The following is a 27,520-nucleotide window of genomic DNA, read 5'->3' as shown; positions in this document are numbered from 1 at the left end:
TCAGGAAATAATATTGTTATAATGTATTTGACACATATTTCCCGCAGCCACTTGTGTGTGCAGGAGTATCTACAATAGTGTAATCATGTTATGCAATGTGGACCATAATTCATCTGACTATGTCAAATCCTTCAACCTCCCCTCCCCAGTGTTTAAGTATGTTGAATGATGCAAACTGAAGTTAATGATAGTGAATGTCAGTGGCAAACATTTTCTTTACACGTTAAACAAGGCAGAAATACGTAAGCGTCCAATCCCGCCTGTCTGCTTTGACCCATGACGCCACAAATATGGCGGAAACGACCATAAACCACGATTCCAATATGGCGCATATAAAGTCGTTATGTACACATTGTGATGATAATACACACACACACACACACACACACACACACACACACACTTTCCACAAGAAGCCTAATGACACTAACGGCACAAGTGCGGGAAATGGGGTGTTTTGGGTGGGGGTGGTGCAAGCAAACTAAATATAAACAAATTTAGACTCCCACTCCCATACAAAACCACACAAAAAGACGAAAAAACCGACATCACAAAACTCCCCAAATACCACTAAACAATATCATCTGGAATCGGACACTTCCCTTGACCTATATAGCTCAACAGCAGCTCCCGATCCCACAGATTAGGATCGAACACTTCCCTTGGCCTATATAGCTCAAAAACATCTCCTGATACCAACATACACAGCCACACATCGGGACTGAACACTTCCCTTGACCTGCGCACTTAATTTTATCCGTCATATCCATTCCTGAACAAAAACAACCGATTAATTTTACTAAAATTACCACACGACGTACAGCAAACACTAAATTAACCTTCACACAAAATCATTAACTCACTGAAACAAATTCCACTACAAACACAGCTGACACTAACAATTCTGGATAATGAGCAAAAGCAAACTGAGCCCATTACACCACACGAACAAAAACCCTGAACATACCACCAGAGAGCACAACAAACCACAATATGACGACATCTACAAACACGCCACACTCAAACCAAACTCCACGCCATCATGACGTCACACACGACAACACCCTTACGTCACGGGTCAACGCCGACGCGTGGGATCAGACGCTTCTGTCGACCCAGTGATACTACAGGGATTCAAAAGATTCACTCTGCAGATCAGTGTTTATTACAGAGTTGGAGCCTTCAATTTACTGTGACACACATATGACAATGTGATATATAATATACTATAATATGTTTATAGACGGGAATAAGCTTAGGGTTTAACATTCTGTCGAAATGAAGTAATTATAGATCGGGCGAAAACTTAGTTAAGAACGCATAAGAAAGGAAATCAACCATGTTATTTTCAAAGGAATCTACTTGGCCTTTGCCTGTGAATTAGAGGAACTACAGAAAACCTAAACCAGGATGGCTGGAGAAGATTAAAAGTACATACATTCTTCCAAACATGAAAATGATAATGGTTTAATTCTCCCCTGCAGTACTCAAGACATGGAGAATAGTATCCGACAGTACAACAGCTGTCATCACTGAGTGGCCAACATTTCTCCCATCTGTATGGTATTACACTCTTCAAGAAGAGAAATGGCACACTGTATCAATTGCTGTAAAGGTGCAGGCTTATCTGCAATATGTCTTAAGCAATTCCCATACACATTCAAAGGACCCAAGTCTGTGAGACACACTATTGCATTCTAACAATAATCTTCTAACATGCCATTCATCAACTAAGCCCTGTGAAAAACATTTTAATCCACAAGGAAAGAATCTGAAATGTCAGCATATGGATAGTTTGAGCTGCTCTTTCTGACACCTTCAAGTCATCACATAATTTTTGCTAATCACATGAAAGTTCAAAAATACACATGCCAATGCAGATTCCTGCTCAAGTCACAAGTCTGCTGATATAGCTCACTATTTCAGGAGCAAATAAGGGGTCGCTTCATATTCCAGTCTACCCAGATATTAAAAAAAATTGTTAAGCAGATAACAGCTCCATTGAGAGAACACTGCCCACAATATTCCTACCTCCAGTGTGTTCAGGAACCACATTTTATTCACAATACATACTCAGTGTGGCTGTCAACAGTAATGTGCTACATATTACAGATAATCACTGTTGTCACATACTAATCCTTCACTTGTACAGAGATGAGCCCAGGAAACACTATACACACTTAGCACTTTACTACTTCTGTAATACAACAATTTGGCAGTCCTGCTTTTGGCTAATTCCTGTACTAATACTAATTCTTTTATATTCCATTTACAGTGGAAACTCAATTAAACACACTAATTGTCATGTTAAATCATTCAGATAATAGCAAATGTGGATAACTGAATTCATGAAAGAAAGCAATTTTTGTATTATTAACTCTAGGCAGAACCTATGTTGCCTATGTATGGTTATCTTCTGGTATGTTGTCACATGGTTACCTTTCTAGGGTTAGTACATATTAATACTTATTAAAATCAATATTTGTTAAGAAGTCAGAATTTTCATACATATGTACATATTTTCTTAAACTTCCTAACACACCACAACTTTAATCATGAAACATCTAACAAAAGTTACGTTGAACAGTCTCTGTAGTTTAATTTTGTTAACAAACAATTGTTTCTCTTCATCAATGCTACATCACGAATTCATTTAAATTGTGGTAAACTCACAGAGTCTCACACTGTTTTTTCGAATCACTTTAAAGCTGTTCCCAGGGCTTTAAAGGCTTCTGCACGAGATGGCCGTGTATCATTTTCTGCATCTAAATTTCCTTCTGTTTCATCTTTTTTCATTTTCTGCTGTTCAATTGCCATGTGCAGCATGGGTAGATAGTGGACAGACTGGATGGTACAGAAATACTTTCTCACAGTTAATCTGGATAACCATGAATCCGTATAATTAAGGTCCGGATAATCGAGTCTCCATTGTATTTATTTATTATTTTTATCATATAGCTTATTGACACATTAAAAAATATGTGAAACGTGAAGAATACTATTGTAAACCTAAAATCTTAACAAACCTCTACACCACATATGCAATCTATCAACTTTGGTGTTGCCAACAGGAAATAATCTGGTCTACAATCGTATGATGTTGAGGGGGCATTCTTCTGTAATGTGGCTGATGGTATGTGATTCTCCACAATCACTTTTTTGTCCAGTCAGTTTTTGAGTCCAACCCTTGTTGTTATTTTTGGTCACCTAGTGTGGAGTCTGTTACTGTTCGCATCATCGACATCTTCATCTTCATAGATTGGTAGATTTTTATTACCCATGCTCTCTTTGTACTTGTATGTGAGCATTTAGGTGACATAGTTGGGGAGAGGGGAGGGAGGCAGAATGTGACTTAGTTCTGGCAGCTTTTCTGTACGTACTTATTTAGTAATGCCAGAAATCATTCTCGGGGCATTATTTATTTTGACCTGCACCTTTTGTGCATAAGGACTTTTTAGCCAAACTGGGAAACATTTACAGGTTGAGAAGACAAGACTTGGAGCAGAACAACATGGGGTGGATTCCAACCCTCCCCAAGCTATTCCATATAGGTATATAGTAACTTCTTATGGCTCACAGGAGTGGTGCAAATCTTTCAAGTTGGATGCCACTTCAGCAACTTGCATGCGCCTAACCTACTGCAGTTGTCCACGCAGGGAAAGGGGACCCACAGTTTAATGTGGAATCTGAACTGTGTGTCATTTCTGCTAACACCTCACATCATCAAGGGGAAAAGGCTACGTTAAAGTGCAGACAAACCCAAGGTCCAACTGAGGTTCAAGCCTAAGATGTCAGTTTACAGTGAAGCACTTTACCACTAGACCATCAGTTTGACTACATGGGCATCGAATGAAGACGTTTATTGTTTTCAATTTTTCGGCTGGTTTTGCAGGATACACTGATAGTTCAGACAATGGCTACACATATTTATTATGAGTGAAGGTGGTGTTTTCTAACTGTATGCTGAAAGACCTGAGTCGAAACAAGGCCCCAGGAGTAGACAACAGTCCATTAAAACTACTGACGGCCTTGCGAGAGCCAGTCATGACAAAACTCTACCAGCTGGTAAGCAAAATGTATGAGACAGGCGAAATACCCTCAGACTTCAAGAGGAATATAATAATTCCAATCCCAAAGAAAGCAGGTTTTCACAGATGTGAAAATTACCGAACTATCAGTTTAATAAGCCATAGCTGCAAAATACTAACACAAATTCTTTACAGACGAATGGAAAAACTAGTAGAAGCCGACCTCACGGAAGATCAGTTTGGATTCCATAGAAATACTGGAACACGTGAGGCAATACTGACCCTACGACTTATCTTAGAAGCTAGATTAAGGAAGGGCAAACCTACGTTTCTAGCATTTGTAGACTTAGAGAAAGCTTTCGACAATGTTGACTGGAATACTCTCTTTCAAATTCTAAAGGTGGCAGGGGTAAAATACAGGGAGCGAAAGGCTATTTACAATTTTTACAGAAACAAGATGGCAGTCATAAGAGTCGAGGGGCACGAAAGGGAAGCAGTGGTTGGGAAAGGAGTGAGACAGGGTTGTAGCCTTTCCTCGATGTTATTCAATCTGTATATTGAGCAAGCAGTAAAGGAAACAAAAGAAAAATTTGGAGTAGGTATTAAAATTCATGGAGAAGTAAAAACTGAGGTTTGCCGATGACATTGTAATTCTGTCAGAGACAGCAAAGGACTTGGAAGAGCGGTTGAACGGAATGAACAGTATCTTGAAAGGAGGATACAAGATGAACAACAACAAAAGCAAAGAGGATAATGGAATGTAGTCGAATTAAGTCGGGTGATGCTGAGGGAATTAGATTAGGAAATGAGACACTTGAAGTAGTAAAGGAATTTTGGTATTTGGGGAGCAAAATAACTGATGATGGTCGAAGTAGAGAGGATATAAAATGTAGACTGGCAATGGCAAGGAAAGCGTTTCTGAAGAAGAGAAATTTGTTAACATCGAATACAGATTTATGTACCAGGAAGTCGTTTCTGAAAGTATTTGTTTGGAGTGTAGCCATGTATGGAAGTGAAACATCGATGATAACTAGTTTGGACAAGAAGAGAATAGAAGCTTTCGAAATGTGGTGCTACAGAAAAATGCTGAAGATAAGGTGGATAGATCACGTAACTAATGAGGAGGTATTGAATAGGATTGGGGAGAAGAGAAATTTGTGGCACAACTTGACAAGAAGAAGGGATCGGTTGGTAGGACATGTTCTGAGGCAGCAAGGGTTCACAAATTTAGCATTGGAGGGCAGCGTGGAGGGTAAAAATCGTAGAGGGAGACCAAGAGATGACTACACTAAACAGATTCAGAAGGATGTAGGTTGCAATAGGTACTGGGAGATGAAGAAGCTTGCACAGGATAGAGTAGCATGGAGAGCTGCATCAAACCAGTCTCAGGACTGAAGACAACAACAACCTGCTGAGTTATCTTCCAGTGAGATTATTATTTAGGTGCAGCTGGAAACCTCCATTTTGGTGGTCTTTGGTTGGAGTTTACATTTGTGAGGGCACTTTCCCACAACATCTACATCCTCCATTAGGATTTCTTCTGACTGTTCAATTGTGGTAAACCTTGTACCCACACTTCCTTGACTGTTTTTGGCATACCTGCAACATACAAGCTGAGGAGAAGTGGAGCAACAACTGTTCCCTGTGATATACAGGTATTTCTACTTTTCTTGGGGAGCTGAAGTTGGATCCCACGATTCCTTTGAACAGTTGGTCACTTAGTGTATTGCCAATTAGGCTAGCAATTTGTTCACAAGTAATTATATGAAGAAGCTTGTATACCACTCCTGTCCACACTGTATCACAGACCACCAATAAGTCAATGAATGTAGATGATGATTTAGGTTTTCTCTGAAATCCTACCTCAGTGTTGGTGGTGAGTGACAGAACATCTGTGCAGATATGTTATTGCCAGAAGTTTGCTTGTTTAACTGGGATTGCTTCAAATAATTTTATACTATGGCAACCTGTTCTAGTAGCTTGTAGGTCACAGGTAGCAGGGCCATTAGCCTGTAGCTCTCAGGGCTATCAGCTGGTTTGCCAGGTTTAAATATAGTGATTATCTTAGAGCATTTTAATTCCTGTGGTAAATAGCCCACTTGCATAATGTATTTTTGTTTATTTGCCACAATTTATACAGAATTCCAGATGGATATTGTTAAACCCTCAAGTTTTCCTGGCTTTACATGTTTATGTGATGATGTGATTTCCTCCCAAGTGAAGGGATGTTATTTAGTTTCAGCTTTTAGGGTTCTGAGTTCTTGTTGCACTTTGGATGTGCTTTGCCTTTTAGTGCTCTGGATGTCACAACTAGATGTGAAGCAATGGTATTTGGATTAATTGCTGTCATTCCTTCAAGCCAGGGATGCACTTCAAAAGTTCTTTACAGAAGTCCATGCTACCTGAAAAATTGGGGTTTTCTACTGTTTCCATACAGTTTTGCCATTTTGCCACACCTAGACTGCACAGTAGTTCATCAGCTATTTCTTGATCACTTTTTATGAAGTTTTGATGCAACTCCTCAATTTTTTTGGGACAAGCCAGAGAGGTACTGCTTTTGGTAGCCTCTTGATATATACTTTTTGAAGTCCTAATCAAGGTTCAACCATGGGTGAACGTTAGATGTAGAGGGATGTGTGTTCATACCTCTATCATTACTGGTCAGTGCAGGCTGTGTGAGAAATCATCGAAGACCTTTCTTGAACACTCCTGGGGTCTGGCAAGAGTTGTCTGTCTAAACAAAGCATAGATCTAGATTGTATTCCTACCTCCACACTGCCGACTTAAAAGTAGGCCGTTCTTTAGCATTGGACAGTAGGGTAAGATTTTCATCTTCCACCCATTTCGCTAGACTGTCATTGTCGCAGTCTCTGTATTTCCACTGATCATGTGGCTATTATAGTCATCTATATATGTGGTAGGATGAGAATGTGTGGATAACGGCTTGCCAGGATAGGGCTGGTGGCTTAAGTGCTGGAGACAATGATGTTTCCAATTTTTATGACAAAATTACAGACTTCGTCATCAGTAGATGTGGATACAAGACAGACATTTTCTAGATCTTGTTTAACTTATGTTGCTGTGCCAAATGATGGATGATGTGGAGCACCTAGCAGTCCATAGCCCAGTACTTCTTTTATTTGGTCTTCTGTTTCCCAGTCAGCTTCCTGCGAATCAACTAGGTTGATATGTTTTAAAAGTCTTTATTGGTACTGTTTTGAGTCGCTTATGTTTATGCCTTAATGTCATAAATTCAGACAGATTCCGAGTTATCTGGTTAGTGGGTTATACTTCAAATTGCCCCAAACAATGACATACCAGAACAACTTGACTGATTGGAATTTCCCCCAGTGTTAATAATCTAAAATTCAGTACTGTTTACGACAACAGTATATTAAGCTGTGAGCAGACCATTCATGGTACAAAGTCACTGCTCAATCACTCAATCATCCAATTTTCCTATGTCCATGTCAGTCCTGACAATCCTGACTCACCAGGCTACTATTAAATTCCATTCTTTACCCATTCTGCTGTAGTTGTACTGTGTGTTAAATTTTATTAGTAGTGAATGATATGAGGCGAAGTCTGATCTCTCAGGATGAATCACTCTAAATCTGAGGCAACAACAGTGATTTCATTATTTTCATTGTTTCACCTTTCAAATAAATTTTCATTCTGGTGGTTACTCAGTCCAACACTATTACTTATTCTATCTACTAAAACATACTAATTTTATTACAACTGCAGAAACAAATATATGTTTAACAAATCATGTGTTATTGATTGGACTGAAATATCAAAAACCGTTTTCCATGCAATTAAGAGGAACTATGTCACAATCTCTACTCATTCCCAAAAATTGATGTTATACTAAACAATAGGTCAACAATAATAAAGTCTCAAAATATCAAAGAGTACTACACAGATTCAAGTTGGTAGGAAAAAGTTCTTCAAAGTACATAATACAATGGATTCTTGGAGCTAGCTTTCGAACTGGAACAGTGCAGAACATACGTTTCTACCACTATACCTTTAAACAACATGTTACAATACAAAGGAAGAGAAGGATTTAAAATGTCATTGACAATGAAATTTTTACAGACAGCCCGTACCAAGATTTGAGAAGAAAATCTACTACGTCATTTTCAAATAAAGCATCCTGGCATTTGCTTCGAACAATTGAGGTAAACAATAGAAAACCTAAAACCAGATGGTTGGATACGGCTGTGTATCACAGTCCTTTAGGCTGCGAGTCCAGTGTCTTAAGCACTCCATCAGCTTGCATGGTATGGGAAAGACTGTACTTAAACCAGAAATAGTAGTGGTAGATAGTAAGGTCACTGTTGTGTTTCATGCAATTTGATTGTTTCACAGTAACCAATATAGGTGAGCAACTGACTTTACTTATTTTTATTTAATCTTTTAATTAACACTTTTTTACACAACAAAAGCAAAAAAACAAAATATCATACCCTTAAATTGTACAGAAGTACAAGTATACAGTTCACTTAACAGGTATCCACATCCAGAATGTGTGTGTTCCATAATGTAGCCTTTACTTCAATCACAGATACAGGTCATTATTTTACACCAAAACACAAAAAAATTACGCAAGTTAACATGTGACTTCTACAAACAGTATATGTATCCACTGTTTTGCAACTAAAGTAACCACTATTACCTTCTGTAAACATGAGTTCTCTCTTTGGGTAAAGTGGTTTAAGCCCTATCCAGAACAATTGCCACTTCAAAGGCAAAGTAGTGTAGCTCCTGTTACATGATATTATTTTGGTCTCAAATGTAGGCTATAATTCAATTACTGTGTACTCTGATTTCCCATTGTGTACTGCAGTTGGTAACTGCACAATGCATAATGGGAAGTGGCTGACTGCATTTGTATTCTACATGGAGAGCAGGAAGAAAACCTGACATGCTCGCTGACTTACTGACTGACTGATCTGTAGCAAAGCCCGAGACCACAGTTGTGTTGGGATGTGACAGCTTGGTTGAGAGTCTGCAGAGTCAACGAAGGTTAACACAAAAATAGACTATTCATCATGTTCACTTCAGATAATTAATTGCACAGTTATCTACTGCAGCTTTTATGTGGGGCATTTCAGATGGAACAAGCTGTGACAAAGTAGGTGCAGAAGAAATTAAGAACATGACCTATCAAACTAAGAATCCAATTATCTGACTTCAGTGATTTAAAGAGACCAGAGAGAATCAATCTATACAGGCAAACAGTAATAGAACATTCATACAATTTGACTAGCAACAGCCACTGTTACATTAGTTATGCCTACATGAATATTACCACACTGTTAGAGAAGATGACAACATGTTATTAATGTGCAGTAGCCATGAAGATGGGGGGTCCTCCACTCAACGATGTGGGGAATTTAGCTTCTTCCCCACACAAGTAGGGTACACCAGTACAACACTGCTGCAAATATAACCCTCATCTCAGTTTATGCTGGCTCTCTCTCAGAGAGACAACTTCCATGGTGGAATTCACTAGTATCTCATCTCATTTTCAATTCCTAAATTATCTTTCCTCTGCCTCTACAAATTTATTTCGTTTCTCAAATCTAATATCTGTTATCTGGCAGGAATCTTCTACAAACAGATTCTTTCAACACTTGTGACTAGTGAGAAAATGCTGGGAGACTTTGGACACCAACACTTTCTGAGAAAACGTTCTTACTAATATAAATGGGCTTATTAAATAATTAAGTTCACTCACTAACACCTGATAACTCATGTCAATTTTATAATAAAATATAAAAATGCAGTCGCAAAAAATTTTCAAATGTACTCTGCAACAAACTAAATGGGTTAGCTTTCATGACAGATGAAACACCAACAGCAAAATGTTATCTGAGCAGCTTTACAATGAAATTTGAACGTGTACTCACCTATAAATAAGTTTACCTTTTCCAAATACATTTTATGTTGCTGGAGATGAAAGTCGTCAAATCTCGATATTTTTAAAGGTAAAGTAACTTGGAGTTAAAAAAAAAAAAAAAAAACGTCAACATCGTCAGCATATGAGATTGAGCCTGACTAATTTCAAAAATTACAAAGACTTGGAGATGAGGTGATGTCTCTTGCTATCCCCCCCCCCCCCCCCCTTCCACCATTCACAATACGCGACGAAGCGAAACAGCAATAAACACATCACTGTGAGCACACGTGCTTCGAACTCAGCGTCTCCGCGTCAAGTGCCTTAAAACAATGGGCTCGTTCCCCAAGCTTTATTGCAGTTTCGTAATTTATAACTAGTGACCAGGTAAACCATCGTGTTATGCTCTTAAAATTATTTACACGGGATTTGAAAATCATCGAACTTCCTTATATATAATCCCACTTCCACTGACAGCTAACCGTCCCATGTGGAAATCGTTTGCTCATGACAGGTGCAACTCAAGACCATAAACTACAAGATAAAATATCAAGCATAATCAAAAAAAGTTCCTTCAACCACGAAACCTGCCACTGTGTAAGAAATGAGAAGAGTACCAAGAATCTCGAGTAGATCGCAACTATATATGCCAGTAATACTACACTACGGAGGGTGTAAACAAAAACTACAGCACAACATTGTAACCTGCAACAGAATAAGTCTAAATTTGTTGGTGCAAAAACGTAAAAAGAAGAATGGGAGAAGAAATTGCCACAAGCCACAAAGGTGAATCGCTGTAAGTCAGTTTAGAATCTGGTATCAATCATTTTGCAGCTTGTTGGGTCAGTCTCCTGTTAAACAGTTCCTTATATTAGAACATAGCATACACATAACACAGCACAACGCAGCAGTAACATAACAGACGACGCAAGATAGTAATAATAAATGCCTCTGCTTATGACAGACTCCCTGCAAAGCTCTTTGTTCCATTTAGTAACCCATAAACCCACAAACGGCTGGCCATTATTCTACACTTACCGCAGTTCATTGAGTCCGTAAATCCTACAACCTTGCCGCAGTTGCGTCAAGACACAATATTCTTTGACAATCGTAAAGCGCAAATACTTCAAAACTAATCAATCCACTCCGCCATCCACAATATGGCTGTTCCAAAGATTCTGGAATGCCATGCATACGTATATCCAATATATATATATATATATATATATATATATATATATATATATATATATATATAACGCAACATTGCGTACACTGTGTATCAATGTTTTGGAATAAAAAGTTCACGAGCAGGATGCAATAAATTCAGATGGGATCACGAGCTTGTCTTCTTTTTGCCCCTCAGGATGCAATAATATTTGATGCTCTTGTTATATGCATACATAGTCATATAAAGGGCAGCAATGAATGCACTAACATAAAAATTATATTCTATTAGATACCACAATTGAGAGAAATGGCTCTATATACACACACAACAAAAACAGATGCATATGAAACATATGTAAATGACATTTTGCTTACCAACATTTAGAGCTATACTCTGCAAGTCATTGCAAATTCTGACCGAGGATATTGTACTAAGTTTTATTAGGCTCTCTTCCGAGTATATTCAATGATAGAACACAGACAGTGACTGCCTGTATAGATCTCTGCAAAATTTCATCAAAGCGCCGGCTAGACTGTCAATAATATTGCTCTTTTTTTTCTGACACACAATAATATTGAACATCTACGGGTGAGATTGAAAGGTTCCGCAATAATATTGACAACATCAAAAACTTTTGAAATACTTTGCTCTGCATGCAACTGCTGTGCCGTCTGTGGGCAGTATCGACATATATCGCGTGGTACAGACTGTAGATATCAGAGCGTTCCCCGTTCATTTTGTTGTGTTGTTGAAAATGAGTTCAAAATAAAACGATAGAGCATTATGACTGGAATGCACTAAAATTTATAAATGAGGTAGACGCAGTATTTTCGATTTCCGAGTGGTATTTCACACAGTACCACACCTGCACTTACTTTCAAAAGTACGATCTATGGATTATTAAGGAAAATCTGAGAATGGATTGATGAGTTTTTGGTAGGGAGGATTCAGCAAGTTATCTTGGATGGAGAGTAATCGACAGAGGTAGAAGCAAATTTTGATGTACCCCAGGCAAATATGTTGGATCCCTTGCTATCCACATTATAGGCCTATGCTAGTGACGTCGTGGACAATATTAAAAGTAACATCACACTCTTCACAATGACATAGTAATCTATAATGAAGTACAGTCTGAAAGAAACTGCACAAATATTTCGTCAGATCTTGGTAAGATTTCAAAGTAATGCAAAGTTTGCCAAATTGGTTTAAATGTTCAGAAATGTAAAACTGTGCACTTCACAAAACTAAAAAAAAGTAGTATCATATGACTATAATATGTCAGTCACAGTTGGAATCGGCAAACTCATACAAATACATGGGTGTAACACTTTGTGGAGAAATCAAATTGAACGATCATACAGGCTCAGTCATGTGTAAAGCAGGTAGCAGATTTCAGTTTATTGGTAAGATACTAGGGAAATGTAATCAGTCTGCAAAGGACATTGCTTACAAATCACTTGTGCAACCCTTTCTAGAAAGCTGCTCAAGTGTTTGGGTCCTATACCAAGTAGTATTGTCAGGGGATACTGAAAGTATGCTGAGAAGAGCAGCATGGATGGTCACAGGTATGTTTGACCTGCGGGGTAATGTCACAGAAAAGTTGAAAGAACTGAACTAGCAGACTCTTGAAGACGGACGAAAACTATTAGAAGAACTGATATTGTTATCAAAGACTGGAATAAAAAACATATCAGAAGAAAGCCTACTTGCGAAGTTTCAAGAACCAGCTTTAAATGATGAACCAAGGAATATCCTACAAGTCCCTATGTGTCACCTCTGTAGGGATCACGAGGACAAGGTCAGATTAATTACAGCTTGTACAGAAGCATTTAAACAGTCACTCTCCCCACACTCCATACGTGTGTGGAATGGGAGAGAGCTCTAATAACAGATACAATGAGATATACCCTTTGGTGTGCGTTTCTCAGTGGTTTGCAGAATATGGATGTAGATATAGAACATGTCATCATAGATTAAGCTTTCATCAAAAATGGACTACAAAACTTTCATATGGGTACCTGATAATGTAAATTTTTGACAATAGTGGTAATATCGTGAGCACTTGGCGTACATTACTTCTGAGTCTGTTGCTGACTTCCCATTAAAAACAGCTCCCTCTGTTCCATCTGTTGAAAATACATAGGCCCGCATCCTACCATAATGCTGCATACACACTTCACGTGAAGGTATTTTGGTTATTGTGTACATCAGTGCCATACTGATTCAAAACCTTCATGGACTTTATGACATTACACATGAAGACTATGAAGGGGTTTCACAGGTTCTAATGTTTTTTCCAGGTATTTTATTGGTTGTTATGAAATAGTCTTCCTTATTCACGATAGATGGTATTCCAGCTGCCTTTCCTGTAACAAGTGTGGTCAGTGTCCTCTTGCAATTACAAGCAACATATACATTCTCTAGCAATCTGTTATAAAGTATGGCTAGTAAATTGAATGACCTTGTCACTAATTACTGTCTAAGTGGTGTCATTTAGTACCAAGGTCTTCTTGAGGTTCAGCCACTTCAGGTATGTAACTATCACTGATTCAGATGTTGTTGTTGTGGTCTTCAGTCCTGAGTCTGGTTTGATGCAGCTCTCCATGCTGCTCTATCCTGTGCAAGCTTCTTCATCTCCCAATACGTACTGCAGCCTACATCCTTCTCAATTTGTGTAGTGTATTCATCTCTTGGTCTCCCTCTACGATTTTTACCCTCCACGCTGCCCTCCAATACTAAATTGGTGATCCCTTGATGCCTCACAACATGTCCTACCAACCGATCCCTTCTTCTTGTCAAGTTGTGCCACAAACTCCTCTTCTCCCCAATCCTATTCAATACTTCCTCATTAGTTATGTGATCTACCCATTTAATCTTCAGCATTCTTCTGTAGCACCACATTTAGAAAGCTTCTATTCTCTTCCTGTCCAAACTATTTATCATGTACATCTCACTTCCATACATGCCTACACTCCAAACAAATACTTTCAGAACGACTTCCTGACACTTAAATCTATATTCAATGTTAAGAAATTTCTCTTCTTCAGAAACTCTTTCCTTGCCATTGCCAGTCTACATTTTACATCCTCTCTACTTCGACCATCATCAGTTATTTTGCTCCCCAAATAGCAAAACTCCTTTACTACTTTAAGTGTCTCGTTTCCTAATCTAATTCCCTCAACATCACTCGACTTATTTCGACTACATTCCATTATCCTCGTTTTGCTTTTGTTGATGTTCATCTTATATCCTCCCTTCAAGACACTATCCATTCCATTCAACTGCTCTTCCAAGTCCTTTGCTGTCTCTGACAGAATTACAATGTCATCGGCGAACCTTAAAGTTTTTATTTCTTCTCCATGGCTGATTCAGATATCTGTGTCACAAATCTTAGCAGTGATTCTTGTATACATAGCCAGTATTCCTCAATTTTGCTTCATAACATTTGAAAATTGTTTTAATATTTCACCCTTTTCTGCTGCGAATTTTGATGACCATGTGGATTGTACCTCAAAAAAGAAAATGCCAATGACTAATGATGACACAGTTGCTGGAAAATACTCTTTACTATTTAAATTGTCACAATCTGATGTGCATCCATACAGGTTTATGACCAACCACACAATGGCTGGCTGCAATGCAGGGCATGGGTAGACCATTTCTTAGTGAGCAGGAGAAAGAGCATAATGATGTTGAACTCATCTTGTTGAATATAGGTAGTATATTGGTAAAGGGGGTGGAGGTAGGCTTTGGCAGCTGTAGAGGGAATGATCAGCGATGGCTTATGCTGGCACAGAGCTGGTTTGTGCTTGCAACTAGGTGGTGGAGTTGTGACATCAGCACCCATAGGAATAGTAGTAGGCGATAACAGTGTTCTGAGGACCACAATGGTGAGGATATCATCAGCTGAAAAACTGGTCATGATCACAACTGATGCTGTCACATGTGAGTTTGAAGCCGTTAGTGAAATATCTGATGATAAAGCCTTTGTCAACTTCATGTTTCTTGTGGTCCTCATAATGAAAAGGAACATATCTACCTGCTTGACTTGGATGGCATCTGGTAATTGCTGTACATTGAGTTGTACCACGAAAGTGTTGATGTTGTTTGAAGGAACAGTACACCATTGAGTTATGAAGTGATGCATTTACTGGCATCAGTGTGCATGGCCTTCACACCATCAGTATGAGCAAGGTCACAGAAGAGTCATGCAGGTTTACAGATACTGAGTACTTTTCCAGCTCAATATTATGTATTTCCTTCAGGCACTGTTTACAATGTATATGTTTTACAGATTTCTTTGTTGATACCAAGTAATGCAGCACACTTTCTAAACAAATTAGGAACATTTTCAATATTTTTGAACCTGCTTAGGCTTATTAAAAAGGATTACAAAAAATTGATGCAATTTTTTCCCCCAAAATGCTTCCTAAAATTGAGGTATTATTTAATCCAATGAAGGAGACTAAATTTTTATCAGATATGCATGACATGATGGCTGAGGTACTATACCTATTTAATTCCACATATTATGTATATTACAAGGATAAAAAATAGCACATCTTATGTTTTCATTTTTATTTTTTCTATAATTTAGTCGATTCTCCAATAAAACTTAGGTCTACTACATAAGAATGGACTATTACAAGTCACAGAAGAAAATTAGAGCAATGCTTCATTAACTTTAGGATATATTTGTACATGAATTCTGCAAAATACACCCTGCAGGAAATTGTGAATAAAGATATGAGTCCAATTAAACTGTGCCTCAGCACATTTCTGAAGCATAGTCTTTATCCTGCAGCATTTCTTCATCTCCAAACTTTATCTTGGCATTCCTTTTAGCACTTCTTGCTTCTTTGGTAACTTGAAGAGCGAATCTTTCAGCTTCATGCACCCGTTGTCTGTCACAGGCAAGCAATTGATCTTCCATATTAGAGCCACATTTTATGCCTAAATTTCTCAGGTCTTCCAAAGTTCCTGTCACCCCATTATTGAAACATATCACTGCATCTAGTACACCAACGTTTAATGTATTTAGTCCTACAAAAACATTCTTGGGTAATCTTTCCTATATGCAATGGTTGAAACTTTCATTTGTATGCTGAGTACCTCCATGAGGACATTAACTAATCAAAACAGGGTCAGTCAGGTCTCTAAAAATTGTTTTTTTTTTCATGCATAACAGGCTCAGGAAGAGAATGATTATGATGGTATATTTGACCACTTTCGTTTGCTTTTTGGTAACTACACCAAGAATCTGCTTCTTTAGGGCAAAGTCTATGAACAGGGTGGTCATCTGTGGACAACTTATGAAAGTAGGTGGCCAGTACATCTATTCTCATTGCTGTAACGTCATTCAGATGTGCTGTTCGTCTGATGGCCAGTCTATTATAACTCTGAAGGAGGTCTGTTACAGTTTCTGTCAATCTGCATTGGCCAGACAGAGATTTTCCATCAGATAGCAACTTTCCTTTCATTTCTCTTTGTAGCTTCCTCAATCTAGCACCCATCCTCTTTTGCATATGTCCACAACACTCCAGTGTTGTTACTAAGGTATCACCATAAATATTGAAGTCATTAATTTTATTGAAAGCTTTAGAATCCCCATCGCCTAGGTACTTCATATATCTAACGTTATAAATGGGCACCGACCTCTGAAATAGTTTTAGAGCTCCATCACACTCCATACCTCCACTGTAACCATCATAATTATTAGAACATTGATGTTCAATATGTCCTTCTGTGTTACCATGGCAGGTATGGCAATACTTAGATAAGCACTCAACATCAACAACTTTTCCATTCTCCAGAGAAGAAGCACTTGCAACACCATTCAGGGCATGATGTCCTCAACATTGCCATGTCCCATGAAGTGCAACAGCAATGTCCCTGGTTCCACTAATATTTACAGTTTCTTTTACTGCACGTTTCATAGATGCTTTATACACAACTGTAAAGGCACCTAAAAGTATTTTTATGTACTTGCTGGACCTACTGGGAGGAGGAGGTAGGTTCAACAAACCACAAAATGTTTGAGCAGCCTTTCTTCCTTTTCCTATTGCACGTATTGCATGCACTAACTTCAAATGCACATCATATGAATTATGCACAATGTTCGAAGTCATTTTCGATGTAGATTTATTGCAGGATCTACACAGAACAACTAATTTTGACGCTAAAGACTGCCTGCTACTTTGTTGTTCAGTTAGTTCCAGACAGCCTACACAATCACATTGTTTACATTTCGCCATTTCCTTTGTCAACAAAGATAAGATTTCCACATCATCAACAACAAATCCACTACAAATAGCATCATTGTTAACACAAAAATTTGAATCACCAGGAGGCGCGCCATGTGGGAGTTTCTTCCCTGAAGAACTGATACATAGGTTAATTTCAACAGTGTGGCTTGCTTTGTTTGTGAACTGTTTATCATAGAATTTCCTTTTATTGAATTTCTTGATGTGTTGCGTAGTTCGTATTTATTGCACACTAAAGGATGTGTACTTCCAAAAATATATGTAGCACTTGGGCAACAAACATTCAGTAACACATGAACAAACTGCGTCAGCGAAACAAAAGTAAATACTAGTAAAGATAATCATTTACAGGTACTAGAAACCTGCACTGTTACCAATATGTACAATGTGCCATTCGTATAATGGCTGGAAACAGAAAGTTCACAGTTCTTTTCGAAATAATACTGGTTTCTGTAACAGAAATAAAGGGGCCTTGGCGGTATACATGACCGTAACTTTAAAATTTGATATATATAGGTCATTTTTCATTTGAAACTTTATAATGTATATATCAATGTAATGACAAAAGACTACAGAATTTAATAATTTCATAAAAAAATCGATTTCCCACCATTTATGAGTACCGGTATCCTTAAGGAGGTTTGCAGCCACAGAGATATGTTTCCCATAGAGCATTATATTGAAATTATTGGTACCTCGTTTGATGATTTTTGTGTGGGACAGTGTAAAGTGGCTATGGTGCGGGTCACAGGTGTCAGTTGTAACATGATGTAGTCTCAGTCTGCCAGTGTTTTATGAACAAAAATTTGTGGTTGTTGTGAACTTTTGGTGTTGGCACTCTGAGTCATGTGGCTTGTTGTTTAACTCGTTTTATGAGAGATGAGAGCTCCATGGTTTCTTGTGGTTTCATGGGTATCACAAAGCCTATGAGTAGAGTGATCAGCTCGCCTTGTAGAACCTTTGCTATTGAGGCTTAGATACATTTGTTACCACACTCAGCAGTGTTTTTAGCCATTAGACCAAATGAACTGGTATGTTACAAGTTGCAGCTATGGATGAGACAGATTATGCAACTGGTCAAACATAGTCTGTTTAATGTATGTAGGCACATCCGGTTTTGTGAAACATTGCACAACTACCGCATAGTGCATCCAGGGATTGAAAATTGTTCTGTACATAAGCCAATTGTAGTCTTGTAAAGCAGGTCTGTATTTTGCTTGTGATGCAGCTCAACCTCTGCTAGTCTGTCGTAGTCAGTACGCGTTAAAAGGGAATTTGTTCTCAACAGATAGTCTACTACGACATTGTCCGCTTCCTGGAGGTGTCTGACATACATTGTGAATTGTGCTACATAATCCGCCAACAGTTCTCTATGATAGGCTGACCACTTGCACTGAGAGTGTGTCAGCTGTGAGAAAAGAAATGCAAAGGTTGTTGTATTCCCACCACATCTTGCTACAGCATCATTCCAATGGTAAAGTCGTCTGCATCCAATGTGATCGTCGGTTGTAGATTAGGTAGTGGGTATGCCAATGTTGTAATATGTGTGAGACAGCCCTTGACATTTTTGGAAAGCATGTTACATTTGTGGAGTCCACTCGATCTTGTATTTTCAAGTTGCGTTCTTCCTTCCTACTACTTCAGTCTGTGGTACGAGAATGGTAGTTGAGTTAGGAAGATATCGTCGGTATAAATTAATTGTACTGAGAAAATGGCATAGTTCATGGAAGCCCTGAGACCGAGATAATTGCATAATGAACAGGATTCGTTGTACTGTTGGTCTAGTGCCGGCGAAATTAATCAAGTGGCCGAGGAAGATTTCTTTTGGTTGGTGGAACTGGCACTTATGGTCATTGATGATGACTCTGGTGTCCTTAAGTGTATCAAGAACCTGATTTAGATAATCTTCATGCTCTTTCTGTCAAGTACAGAAAATTAGAATTCCGTCCAAATATGTACAGCAGAAGGGAAATTTGAACACGATGCCATCAATGAATCATTGTCACGCCTGGGCCATAGTTTGAGGCTGTAAGGCATGTACAGTATAAAGGATGTGATAATGACTGTCTTCTAAATGTACCCCTGATTCACTGGGATCTGAGTATATGCGTTTTTGTAATCCAGCACACTGAACACTGAGGCGCCTGCTAAACTATGGCTGAAATCTAGTGTGTTTGGAATCAGATAAGTATCCATGATCGTGCTGGACTTCAAGGCCCAGTAGTCACCACATGGCCTAGGTGTATAAGTTTGATAGGTGCAGCCCACGAACTATCAGAATCTATTTCGATTCCAGTCTTAATAGCTCATCAAGAAACGATTTGGCCATGCGAAGTTTGTCCGGTGCTAGTCTCCATGCCTTGTATTAGACTGGGGGACCCGGGTTGGTGGTAATTTTATGGACAGTACCGTTTCGTATTGCATTCTTGAGTAAACTGCACTCGGTGATGCATGATGGGAGGTGCAACACACTTATTCACTGCAGAAGGAACATGAATCGAGTGCAGTGTAATAACTTGGATTGCATGTGGTGCAGGTGCTGCCATGCTTAATGCCATTGTAGGTGTCCTTGTCGCATGTACTGCCTCGTTGAAGTAGCTGGAATTAGAAAGGTTAGTTAGTTTTGTCGTAATGTTATTTAAGTGCAAACGTGTAATAGAGAGTTTGTCAAAAACTGCACTAATTTTTTCTCACATGATACCGTTTTGCTTGCATAGTTGTAATGGCTCCGATTTTGTATCAAGGTAATGTTGGTTGAGCTATTGTATTTTCGACACTAATGTTAAGCAGACTGTTTGATATCGTTGGCATTGTTCATGTGTGTCATCATGTTGATTGCTTTTTGAGAAGTGGTTTGAGGAGGACTGATGTCCAGCATTGGCATAGAGCAGATGACGCCAGGAACTGAGTGACCCCTATCTTGATGCTGGAGTGTGTCACCTGTTGAATCTGGAGAGAAACGAAAGTGGCGGAGAAAATCAGTCCTGAGCACCAGTTCGTAACGTCTGCAATCATGAAGTTCTATAGAAATGTTTCCTCGAATCTAAGATAAAGTGGGAGCTGAGAATCCATACATGGGGATAATCGCATCAGTCACTGCTCAGAGTTGAGTGGCAGATATGTCCATTATCATAGATAAGTGTTCAGGAGGTAAGGTACTCATTTCCAGAACTGTGTCAGTGAGGAACTCTTGGTTTTAAGTATGGTCAAAGATGTAGAGTCTGGTGAGATAGCAGTGTGCAGGACGTTTTGCTAACTTGTCATGGAGTTAGGTACCATGAACTGCTGTTACGATCCAGTGCGCCTACTGTTAGTCATGCTTCCGATTTGGGTGCTCACACGCTGGCTTACAGTTCCACACTGCATTGCCAAATTCTACATGAAATCAGTAGAGCCATGGTTCCGACACTGCATTTGAAAATGGGGAATCATTGCCAGCTGAATGAGTGTTTGTTTTGATTGTTTAGAGAACATCGCCACATGGGGTGGGGTTGACATCACACTCAGCGTTGATCGGGCTAGTTCACCTCAGCTCAGCTGCTTCTTGCTCCTTGGTGAGAGATAGCCACCGTGTGTCCGGGTGCAGGACATTGTTGTTGGTAGCACTGATACATTCCTTGTGTTTCAATGCTGTAAAGTACAATCCACCAATATTAATTTCTGTTCTAGTGATCTGAACTCGTCTGAAGTCATTGCTAGTTACCTTTGGAATGGTAGCTACGTCATCCATTGAGTCAAAAGAGTTTGATTGGACATGACATTAATGTCCACAATCGGACATAGATGACGCTAAAGTTGCAGTGTTCTGGTTTCTGGACATTAGTTGGTAGACTGGGACAATTCACGAACAAAGAACGCCACCATACCCTTCTCACTACCCTCTCTGTTTTTCTTAATCAAAGGGCTAGTGTTTTCAAATCTCACTATTGTTCTGTTAAGTGGCCAAGTAAGACACAGGAGTTCTGAAGTTGACAGTCAGCCCACCATCTGCCAATGACAGCTCTGTGAATAGAGACACATACTACTGATTCAATAACTTAACACGAAGTGGAGTATGGAGTTCCAATCCCAAACGCTGCTGTGCTGTTGTGATGCCTCTACACCACCTCTAAAATAACATTCTGCATGACCAGAGTTGAAATGACGGGAAACATAAAAAGTGCAGGAAGCACAATTGTACTTCAATCCATACAGAAAAAATGACAGGAGAATTCACCTAAGTTAAAAGTAACCTGTGAACCCACATTTCTCTCCTGGTGGTGGACACTTGTGCAATGGTTGAAAGATTAAGAAAAAAAGTTCAAGTACTATGTTTGTAAAGTTCACAGCAAAAATTTATATTTGGAATGGGTGGTGAATATATGACCGACAATAACATAGCCAACCACCACAGAGATGGCAAACAAGCAAATGAGGCATGTAGCAACATTTGACAGCTAAATGTATTTCTATGAAATGGCAGGGAGAACCGTAACGATCAAAATTGCCATAAATACATATACGGGAAAACACGGTACTTTTGCAAGAGTAGCGATCTGTAACCATTTTGAGCGAGATATTTCATGACGGAAAACCTCTACTATCTTCATAACAGGGTGCAGCACCAACTGACGGCAGATGAGACCAGCTGTCGTGAGCGACACAGCACAGTCCATCTACTGACTGACTGTTAAACAAAGAGGTCCAGTGACGGACATCAGAACACATCCTATCCATAAACATGTCCAGGCATGCCGCAGGGCAGTCGCCCTCTGCCGTTCACACCTCATGCCCCCGCCACAGACCAAAAGGTCCATGGAGCCAGCCAGCTCCCACTTTACTCTACTGGCAAGTTTGAGAAAGGTTTTCGTGACGGTAAACAATAGTTGCAGAGTGGTACTTCCGCTTACTATCAATGTACGACATACACACTTAATAATACAGTACAGGGCATGCTTACAATAAATCAACGACTTTTCACTCCAGTTTTATGGCGACATCAACGAATATTAAGAATATTGGACCGACAACATGAATTTAGCTTTGAAACATCGAATACAGTACCGAAATCGATGAAATTAGTACCCACAGTTAAGGAAAACAAGCTATTTGCTAGGAGCTCCTCAATCCAGTCATAGTTCCGACGTGATCCGTTGTTCCAATACACACTTGACAACATAATCGGTTTTCTAAATCTGTGTCGACTTTGTGTCAATAGACCATTCTCTTCGACGTAATTCATAATATTCGAACACAATATGAGGTTGCAAAATCCTACTGCAACCGGCATTAATGATATGGGCCTGTAATTTAGTGCACCGAGCGAGGTGGCGCAGTGGTTAGCACACTGGACTCGCATTCGGGAGGACGACGGTTCAATCCCGTCTCCAGCCATCCTGATTTCGGTTTTCCGTGATTTCCCTAAATCGTTTCAGGCAAATGCCGGGATGGTTCCTTTGAAAGGGCACGGCCGATTTCCTTCCCAATCCTTCCCCAACCCGAGCTTGCGCCCCGTCTCTCATGACCTCGTTGTCTACGGGACGATAAACACTAACTACCACCACCTGTAATTTAGTGCATTACTCCTACTGTCTTTCTTGAATATTAGTGTGACCTTGAGGAGTAGCGCTTTACATCGTGCCTGCTGAGATCGCACATAAGAGCAGTGAAAAGGCGTGCAGTGTGAGTCATGCACAAGACAGTTGGTATCAGGTGGTTGAGTGTATGTAGTTTGTATGCGATCAGGGAGTGCTCACTGTAGTGGCCGGCACGAAAATACCCCTTACAGGTCATCTCGCCGTCTTACACCATTGACAGTTTTGTTTATACTGATAATTTCAAATGTTCGTAAAAAATTCAACAAAATATTGGGAAACTCTATTTTTAGTCCAAAAGAAAATTGTCAGTATCTGCTGGGAAAAAATGAAAACTAACGTTACAAGAAATTTTGGAGGAAAATAATTTTCTACTTCAACCTCTGATAGTAACAGAATCACTAGTGCAACTGGACTGAAAAAAAATGAACATGCTCAAAGTTTAGAGATGCATATGCTGCGTCTTTTATTTCGGAAACATAAACGTATTCTGAGATAAAAAATTAAATATTATAAGAGGTGTGACTCTGTGACGACTGCGTAGCGAAAAATGTAGTCGCTGATGAATTTTCCTTCTGTAAGACTGCAAAGAAACTTCCCACGAGAAAGTAGTTAAGAAAATTACCGAATTATTTTTGGTAACATCATTATTGTATCGTAGCATGTACAGAGGCAAATTACTTCCGCGAGTCGTTGTTGACCGTCGCCAAGAGTTTTGTTCGGACGCCTCACTTTAATATGACCGAAAATATTCCATACTTCCCGAAAATATTTTACTGTCTGCTAATACATATAATTCATCATTGCGTCCATCACTCAGGTCGCCAGTATACGCTACGCAAAAGTAATTGCAGTTATTTCAGGCCAATATTTTCACTGAAGTGGAGCAAAATATTTGTTCAAAAGGTTTTGTAAAACCCAAGTTTTATCTAAATTTGCTGTAAGGCACGCAATACGTGCTTGGTACACAAAAACCGCGTCCTTACTACTGCAGTGTCCCTGTCTTGTGTTACAAATTTCGTCCATCATTACAGTTTCTGAATTAAAAACCAAGTGGGCGGAGAAGATAGTGCATTGAAGTGACTGTATTTGTCTAGCCATCGGATACTTGCCTCTGTCATACTAAAGAAATACAATTGTACGTTCTACCTTTTTGTGAAAGTCGTCACATATCATAGATTTCTATGCTCTCCTCGGAGAATCAGAACAGGTACTGGGACTGTTCTGATGTTACTGCACTGTTTATATATACAGTCGATACAGAAGTACCAAAACGTTTTGTCATTTTATGAACTCCATTAACCTTCCTACGAAACAGCCAGTAAATCCTTCTATGAAAAAAAAGGAGTTACATTTGGAATATACAAGTAAACCGAATGCAATAAGGTTGTATCCGAATGTAAAGACATTCGATACAGATTTTTAGGAAAAACTGTTGGCAATTAATGCAGAATTGACAATCTTATTTTAGTTGACAGTTACTGTCGAGTAAATTAATCGCTACCACTTGTGATAAATTTATCAGACGTCTACTGTAAGGGAAAAACATTCGCAGTATATCCTCTATAACTGAAATGAATATTTAAATCAAGTCAGCTTTTTACATAGACGGCACTTACTTAAACTGAAAGATATAATGGCTCCGTGTCTTCAGATTCACTATCACTTGTTTCAGCTAGGTGTATTACCACAAATTCCAGTATGGTGTCTCTTCAACCATGGTTCAAGAAATCAGTTTCTTGCAATGCTGCTGCGTGTTTTACGCACCTCTCCCAGTCCTGCCGAGTAACAGTGTCAGGAGCTTCGTGTGTTAGCTTCTCGACATCAGCAAGTTTGAAAGTAGTATTTCTTTTCGCTACTCCTCGCTTTACTTGGGCCCGTATCAATTCAATGGGATTATACTGGCAGTGATACTGTGGTAGACGTACCACTTGGTGTCCCATTTCGTTTGCCAGTTGATCTAATTCGTAAATCTTTTTCGGCACCTACTATTTCTTCCTTAGACAGGAGTTCAGCCTTCGTTTCATCGACTTGAAACATTCTTCCTCTTTAACCACTCCATAATATCTGCCTTGCGCCAATTTGAACGTGGCAGCTTTTCTATCTGAATGGAGTGGTAGCTGTCGTTGTCCATCACGATAATTGATCCTTCTTCCAGCGCAGACAACAGTCGAATAAACCAATTCTTAAAAACTTCTCCATTCATTTCTGAATGGTAATCGGATTGGCAAGAACTTTTCCCACCACGAAAAACAAGTTTGGCCTATGGTATGAAGCCGGTGGATGATGAACCAGGGTGGGCGATGATTAATCGGCCACCTCTACCAGTAGGCACTTTCAAACCGCCGTTTCCTTCGTGCCATACATACTTACGGGTGTGATTGTGTGCAACCCAAGTTTCATCCAAGTATACTACAGGCCTGGTGTCTTCAGCACGCAAGAAGTGCATTGCAGGCAAAAACTTCGCTCTTGTTGCTGCAGTGTCTCTGCGTTCCACTTAGAATTTCCGTCCGTCATTACACTTCATGAATCGGAAACCAAGGGAGCGGAGAAGATGAAGAACAGAGGTCGCTGATCCCGAGTAATTAGTATTTCACGGAGGTCAGCCAGTATTATTTTAGCCGTTGGATATTCTTCTCTGTCGTAATATCCAAGTACAGTTCTACGCACGAGTTCTTTTCTAAAATCGTCAAAGTCGGTTGATTTCTGTTCACGTTCGTATCCCTTTCTTGGAGAATCGAAACACTCATTCATGTCTGGAGATTCTGTCAGTGACACAGGTTTGCTAATACAGCCTGTAGTTGACTTGGAGACACCACACGCTTTAGCAGTAAGTTAATTAATTTGCGCCAAATTTAAGTAATTTCTCAATGCTTCATTGTCGGCCAGATCAGTAAAAATCGCGAGTACATTCGATATGATAATTTTCGATTGTTTACGAACGTCTGCCCACCCTTTACGCACACCGACCGGAGGAATACTAAAGGTAGGCCGTTGCTCCTGCATTGTTTGTTGTTCTCCCCCAAACAAATGTCAAAGCACCTTTCTAAAGACTGTTAGAAAATTTGGAAATTTGTGGTAAGGACTATGGGACCAAACTGCTAGGCTTACGCACTACTTACTCTAACTTAAACTAATGTACGCTAAGGACTACACACACACACACACACACACGCACACACACACACCCATGCCCGAGGGAGGACTTGCACCTTCGACGGTGGGAGCCACGTGAGCCGTGACAGGACGCCTCAGACCGCAAGGCTACCCCGCGCGGCAAAGACAGTTAGGCACTATAAAATCAGATGTGAACACTCGATACAGTACAGTAACACTGAGCTTTCAGCTGCTCTGACCTACAGCACCGCAAACGGTACCTAAATGGCAAGAAAGCCAAGAGGTGGACGAACCACAGCCCACAGCCCCTGCTGGCCGCAGACAGCGGCCGTGACCTTGAGGACCCGACTTTCGTGCTGGCTAAGGTACACTGTCTGAGGTGCACTCAAAATACCGTCATTTTTTAATTGCAGTTCTGTTTGTTTAATTTTCTATTTTTATTAATTACTGATGTAATTGTGCTAAGTTATGAGAGTAAAAAGAAATTGTGAATGTGAAACAATGTTATACGTAAAGTTTTTTTACAATATATTTAAGTAACCGTTCTCGTGAGGGTTGTTCGAGAATGACGTGTGTGCTAGTCATTTGCACTCGGGAATTTGTAATAAACTACTATGTTTCATAAATTATGGAGTGCAGCAATCAGTCATCCTTTTTAGATTTTATTATGCAAATCCAGATTTCGGCTGGTAGCTAGCCATTCTCAATGCGCTATTTTCTTATTCTCTACTGGAGTATTCAAAGAACTGTGATTGACGCCCGGACAACAGGAACTTACATGCATTGAGAATAAAAACTAGCGGATTGAGAATGGATAGCTACTAGCCGAAATCTAAATTTGTGTAACGAAATCTAAAAAGGACTACTGATTGCTGCACTCTACAATTTATGTCTCATACAGTTGCTGAGTGCATCCACTTTCGAATGGAAGGTAACCTGATGAAACTGATTTGTCAGTTTATGGCACTGGTGAAATGAGATTACGATTTCGGTGAAATATTTTTATTAAGAGAAAGTTAATTTTACATTTGTGGGTTTTCAAAATTTATTTGTGTTAGTGTATTATTCTGATTCAGTGACAAATTTTGATTGGTTCTGTATATACGAGCGGTATTGAGCGGGCTTGCTTCTGCTTTCTGATGTATCTCTGCCAATCATAAGTCAATATATTCGCGCGTATTTTGGAACCTAGAAACGTCTTTTGTGTAGAGAGATGAGTAGAATCCGGGCTTGCATCTAATAGTGACCAGACCTATTGATAGGTGCTCCGATGAAAATTATTAATATGGTGATATTTCGGTACCAGAACGCTTGAGAAGTGACGTAATGTGAGGAAGAGCGTTCGATTCAATGCACGGTGTGAAATTCAGAACTTTTGGTGACATTTTAAATAACCAAATTACTCCTGGCGTGTTGCTTACTCACAAACGTGAACATTTCGTTATATGAGTCTGATTGTAGCA

General features: G+C 39.4%; 1 protein-coding gene across 5 annotated transcripts in view; it reads right to left on the bottom strand.

Annotated features, from left to right (window-relative positions):
• Positions 1–11,735, bottom strand: part of LOC126297666 (uncharacterized) — a 275,101-nt gene extending 263,366 nt beyond the window's left edge. For 2 of the 5 annotated variants that reach the window (XM_049988758.1, XM_049988757.1), the window contains exon 1: positions 10,972–11,091. The gene's annotated coding sequence lies outside the window, so the exon portion shown is untranslated. Of the gene's footprint in view, positions 1–10,971; positions 11,119–11,478 lie in introns of those variants that run through there. The other 3 variants (XM_049988760.1, XM_049988761.1, XM_049988759.1) reach the window with 3 other exon arrangements.
• Positions 11,736–27,520: the final 15,785 nt, after the last annotated feature.

Source organism: Schistocerca gregaria, chromosome X, assembly GCF_023897955.1.
Source record: "Schistocerca gregaria isolate iqSchGreg1 chromosome X, iqSchGreg1.2, whole genome shotgun sequence".
Lineage (NCBI taxonomy): Eukaryota > Metazoa > Arthropoda > Insecta > Orthoptera > Acrididae > Schistocerca > Schistocerca gregaria.
The sequence above is the reverse complement of the archived record's forward strand: the minus strand, read 5'-3'. Positions and strand labels throughout refer to the sequence as shown.